We start from the raw sequence: 6,321 nt of genomic DNA, 5'->3' as shown, positions 1-6,321 counted from the left end.
CTGAGTATGCACCATACCCCCACACTCCACCCCCACTGGGGCCTGCTAGTCCAGGACGTTCCCCTTCCCCCACTGAAGCAGTGCTTCCTCTCCGGCCAGTTCTGTTCACCTCCCTAGAGGCTCTTGATTTATGTTGTTGAGTCTGAAAAGCTAACCTTGGAGAAGGAAAGGAAAGAGAGAAAACCAGTCCCAGAGGCCAGAGGGGCTGGAGCCAGGATCAGAGTCCCTTGGAAGAGGATATTTAGTGCAGCTGACCACAGCAGCACCCTGGCTTTGGAAAAGCTGAAGCTGCCTTCAGGAAAAGCAGCTGAGTTTGCATAAATGCCTCTGCTCAGGAAATGGGGTGCAGGGAAGGTGGGGGTGGTTTGGAGCCCAAGGACAGGAGGGGACTCTTCCTGGCGGATATGGGGTCAAAAGAAGGGGCGGAAATGGCCAAGACAGCTGCTGAACATCTGGAGTCACAGAGAATTAATTATCAAGCGCCCTCAAGGACAGTGGGGTGGGTGGGGAGCTCTCTCCTTCCTGGCTCCTTGAAGAGCTGTCCCATTGTCTCCCTTTGACCCAGGATAAAGGACCCAGAGGGCTCTAACACCCATTCTGGGGTGATAAAGCCCTTCTGAACCTTCAGACATAGTAAAAGCCTGTAAGAATGGAGCACACACCCTTTAGGCAACATATCTTGAACATGAAGAGGTGAGGGCCTAAATCCTATCAGAGCCTGAAGGGGAGGGAGACTTACTAATCCTTACCCCTTACCCAGTACTGCTGCTGGTACCCCTATACCTGGCCTGAGAGGGTAGACTGGTGTCAGGACCTTGACAGTGGTGAGGAGAATGGCTATGCNGCTTCCCATAGATCTCTGGGTGGTATCAGATGTAGTCAGAGTTCTCTGGTCTCACCACCTCTTTCCTGAGCAAGGTGCGATCTACAGCCTTTCTACAGCCAGTGAGAGTGAACAGTCTTTCCATGGAAACTGATCCTGAGTTGGTCTTTGGGCTCTCAGATATACTTTGAAGGGTTGTTGTTTGGTCAGGGGGCAGTCTCCCTTCTGGTTTGGGAACCTCAAAAGAGAGACCTTAGGTATTCTACTATGGAAATATTCAGGTTTTGATGTAAAGTGAGTATTTATTATTGTTAGCCAAAATTTAACATTCTCATTNGGACCCCTAGACAGGGATCTTCTTCCTGTCCTTCTCCTTGAAATCCCAAGTTAGACACTCGGTCTGTCCTTTCTCTACAAGCCTGTATCCATACAAACCCTGCCCCACTCCTTTTCTCTTTTTAAAAGGATTTCATATATCCAAGATTGGTCCAGATCTTGCTATGTAGCTGAAGATAACCTTGAACAATTGATAACCCTGCTTCTACCTCCCAAGTGCTGGGATTATAGCTTATAGATCCGTACCTCCATACTTTTTATGCATTGAGGAGCAAACTCTGGTCAGGAAGCAAGCATTCCACCACCCAAGTCATACCTACAGCCTCTTATTTTGTTATTTCTGTGTACAGGAATAAATCTGACACACACTATAGCTTGCTTTTCTTGACAGTGTGTTATGGGCTTCACTGCTGCAGCAGCAAGNTACTGTAAAACTGTCTTGGGTGTCCTGCTAATGTGTCAGGTGTCCCCAACCAACTTCTAGAGCTTTTCCCTCGGCAAAAGTGGCTGCAACGTGCACAAGCAAATTGTTTTCCAAGGACCCTTGCTTTCAGATGCCATATGATTTGTTCAAACCCTTTTGCAAAAGTTCTTTTCAACCAGTGAGTCTTTCCTGCTCTGGAAGAGATCTTGTATCTGAAAGCTCTACACCACCTAGGGCAGCTCTGAGCTTTTACTGTGTATCTATCCTGTGTGTATAGATTTCATGACCACTGTTACGACCATTGACTAGAACAGCAGCAAAAGCCATTCTGCTCTGTCAATCAGAAACCCATTGGGAATCCTTCCCCTGTAGAGGACCTGGGTACCTTCCTGGTGATCAGATAGAAACTGTGGTCTGGACTTAAAGCCATGATCCCTGGGTCTTGAATAAAGCTGAGCTGAGGGTGGATGAAAGGTGGGTCACTGACTTTTTTTTTTTTTCTTTTGCACGTTTTTGGTTTGTTTTCAGTGATTGATTGATTGTGTGTGTGTGTGTGTTGGGGGGCAGGTTAAAAGACAATTTGTAGGAGTCAGTTCTATCCTACCACGTGGATTCTAGGAATTAAACTGAGGTTTAAAGCAAGCACCTTTATCTACTGAGCAATGTCGCCAGCCTGGCTAAACTGACTTAGCTATTTGGCCACTGGGGACCTAAAAACCAATAACAGGCTGGAAAACGATTTAGCTAAGATGATTCCAAAAAGAGATTTGCAAGGGGACTCAACTCGGTGAGGGGTGCCTAGATCCCCACAATGCAGTCTATTCTCATTTTTCCTGGCTTCTTGAACCATGAGAAAACTGGAGGGTACTGAAGCTTTTATAAATGCTACAGAAGGGGTAGTCCATGCCAAGAGCATAGAGAACTGAGGCATGACCTGAGGATCCTGCTCAGAGCCCTTCCTCTCACTACGCCTGTCACACTAGAGAGCTCCAATGGTAGAAAGTGGGGACTTGGCAGGGAGATTGAAGTCAACCTGCTCTGTAGTCATTCCTTGACCCAGAAACTCACTGAAAAGTAAGACAGCTATGCTTCAGAGTGATCTCTCAGAACAAAGTCTGGTCTGAAGCTGAACCCAGTCTGTACCCAGGTAGTGTGGGCAGAGGCANAGTGCTTCCTGGCTCAGATGCAGGCCTTGTGCTCTCCTACCTTGGACTTGCACCTCGAACCTCCCTGAGTGGTAGACTTAAAGCTGGCTTCTGCTGATAAGTGAGCATTCAGGACTGTGAGCTCAAGGGTGACCCCAGTCTGGGGAGTATATGGGCCTTATAGCCATCTGAGCATGGGGGTTGGGGGAAGGAGAAAGCCAGCTCAGAGCCAAGTGTCTGTTGAAATGAAGACAGACCTTGGTTAGGCAGAGCCATCATAGACCTACATCTGTGTCCTACATGATAGAGAAAAGACTATGACCAGGGCCTCTATCACCCTCTGGCACATTGTTGGGGGAGGGGGCTCACATATCCAGTTTGCTTTGAGCTGATCTAGGTTATGGCCCTCGCGGCTTCTTCTAAGTCACTTGCACAGATTAAAAATGGCAACTGTCCCGGAGCTGATCCCAGGGGACCCTGAAACCTGTCCCATCCCCCAGGCACTCTCTGTTCTCAGCATTATCCCCAGTCTAGGACAGCTGCTCCAGGGCTACAGCTCCCTCCACCCCATCCACCCAGACCCCAGGTGAGGTCAAGCTCACCATACCTGGACGGTAAAGGCCAGAATCCCAGGGCAAACCCAGACAGACAGGCCTTCTACTTAGTTTCCTCTCTTCCTCTCCTCTACGGAACCTACCTGTCATGGGTAGGAAAATAGAGAAAGGACAGACAGAAGGGACAAAGGAGAGGGAAGGAAATTGGCCTGGAGGGTAACCCCACCCTGGTTCCTGTGGCTTCTGTATCTGGGACTTCAGGGTTGAGCCACCCACATGTACACACATCACAAGAGGCACTTGGTGCAACACAGGATTTGTGGACCAAGAAAATGTTTGGGTCTTTACCCTGAACCCACAAAGGGCAGGCAGTGAGNCAGAGAGGGTAAAAGACAGAGGAGAGGCTCTGATGTTTACTACCCCAGACACAAATCACAAGGTTGTCTAATTTCACCACTATGAAACTGTTCTGAGCTGGGTCAAAACAGGGTGCATGTGCCTGTCCCTATTCTCCAGCTGCCCATAAGGCCTCAAGAAACCTTTGAAGTTCTAGAATGAGCACTTACAGGAAGTAAGTGGCATCCCATCCCTCTGTGCCAGACCCCTTACACTTCCCAGGTGTATCTGGGTATGAGAACCAGGGGAAAAGGGAGCATGCCTGCCATCCCTGGCCTAATCCCACCTCCAGTTTATTTTTCTCAGGTTCCAGTAGGGGCAGCAGTAGGTCAAAATATTAGTCCCTCTCTCTCAACTGAAAATAGCAGGTCTCTGGCCTTAGGAAACCCCCGGAGTGGGAGGTAGAAAGGAAGAAGAGCAAAGGAAGGGAGGCTTCTCAGGAAATGCCTGGGTGCTCTGACTGTGCTAGCAGAGACTCTTGGTCATTGGCTCAGCCCTTGGAAAGTCCCAGGCAGGGCCTTGTGGACCTGGGTGGGGACANTGCCAGCAAGGCAGCAGGAGTTCCTTACCCAGGCGTCAGATGCCAGGGTGGGCTTCCTCTTCTGCCTGACTGTGTTTCTGCCATGGACGTCGTCAGGGCAAATGAAGGTAGCTCTTTATTGTGGTGATCCTTTCCCCCCACTCCCTTATTACTACCCTCTTTACTTCCATCTTCACTATCCAGAGAACAGTTTATTCAGCTGATATTTTAATTATTGAGACAGGTCTCATGAAGCCCAGGTCTTATCTCAAACTTGATATGTTGCCAAATATGACCTTGAACTACTAATCTTTCTGCTCTATTTCCTCCGTGAGATTACAGGTATGTACTACTACACCTGGATACCAGCAGATAAAGGCCCAAGAGAGGGTTTGATCCAAAACGAGACTGCATAGAACAGGAACTGAGATGGCCTGTAGGAATTAATCTTCAGGGAATGGACCTGGAGAGCCCCAAGGTTGAGGGAAGTTGGGTATTTTGGAGGTATGAGAACAAGGCCAGTGGGTTGTAGAGACCTAGGATGGAGGTAGAAAGAAGGCAAGACTTGCAGACCAGGGCACAGAGCTTGAAAGGAAGCTGCCACTAAAGGTACCAGGCTTTCCAGTCATTGTTGTATTTCTTTCTCTCTCTCTTTTTTTTTAAAGGTGGGGCTTGACCACCTTTTCTCCTTCTCCTCCTCCTCCTCTTCTTCCTCCTCCTTTTTCTGCTTCTTCTCCTCTTCTTTTTAAGAATTATTTATTTTATGTATATGAGTACACTGTAGCTGTCTCTAGGCACACCTGAAGGAGGCATCAGATCCCATTACAGATGGTTGTGAGCCACCGAGTGGTTGCTGGGAATTGAACTCAGGACCTCTGGAAGAGCAGTCAGTGCTCACAATCATTGAGCCATCTTCCCAGCTGCCGTTGTATTTCAAAAAGGTAATGGACCTTCTTTCTCTGTGCGAACTGNTCTGATTTAACTAACCTTAGGTTTAAAATATTTGGAAGAAGAATGAATTCATAACTGAGAATACAATTTCTTTTTTTATTAGATATTTTCTTTATTTACATTTCAAATGTTATCCCCTTTCCTAGTTTCCCCTCCAAAACCCCCCATCCCCACTTCCCCTGCTCACCAACCCACCCACTCCTGCTTCCTGGCCCTGGCATTCCCCTACACTGGGGCATAGAACCTTCACAGGACCCAGGGCCTCTCCTCACATTGATGTCCAACAAGGCCATCCTCTGCTACATATGCAGCTGGAGTCATGGGTCCCTTCATGTGTACTCTTTGGTTGGTGGTTTAGTCCCTGGGAGCTCTGGAGGTACTGGTTGGTTCATATTGTTGTTCCTCCTATGGGGCTGCAAACCCCTTTAGTTCCTTGGGTCCTTCCTCTAGCTCCTCCATTGAATGCTGAAAGGTTAAGAGGCTGTTCTTATAGAAGTTTTGCAATTTTATGAGGTCCCATTTGTCAATTTTAGATCTTAGAGCATAAGCTATTGGTGTTCTATTCAAGAAATTTCCCCCTGTGCCCATGTGTTCCAGGCTCCTCCCTACTTTCTTTTTTATTAGTTTCAGAGTATCTGGTTTTATGTGAAGGTCCTTGATCCACTTGGACTTGAGCTTTGTACAAGGAGATTAGAATGGATCAATTTGCATCCTTCTACATGCTAATCACCAGTTGAACCAGCACCATTTGTTGAAAATACTGGGTTTTTTTCCCCCACTAGATGGTTTTAGCTCCTTTGTCAAAGATCAAGTGACCATAGGTGCATGGGTTCATTTCTAGGTCTTCGATTCTATTCCATTGATCTCCNTGCCTATCACTGTACCAATACCATGCAGTTTTTATCATTATTGCTCTGTAGTACAGCTTGAGGTCAGGGATGGTAATTCTGGCAGAAGTTCTTTTATTGTTGAGGATAGTTTTCACTATCCTGTGTTTTTTGTTATCCGAGATGAATTTGCAAAGCTTCTGAAAGGCAAGAGACACTGTCAATAGGACAAAATGGCAACCAACAGATTAGGAAAAGATCTTTACCAATCTTATATCTGATAGAGGGCTAATATCTAATATATACAAAGAACTCAAGAATTTAGACTCTAGAGAACCAAATAAC

This window comes from Mus caroli, chromosome 2 (assembly GCF_900094665.2).
Source record: "Mus caroli chromosome 2, CAROLI_EIJ_v1.1, whole genome shotgun sequence".
In the NCBI taxonomy this organism is placed as follows: domain Eukaryota; kingdom Metazoa; phylum Chordata; class Mammalia; order Rodentia; family Muridae; genus Mus; species Mus caroli.
This window is presented reverse-complemented; position numbering follows the sequence as displayed.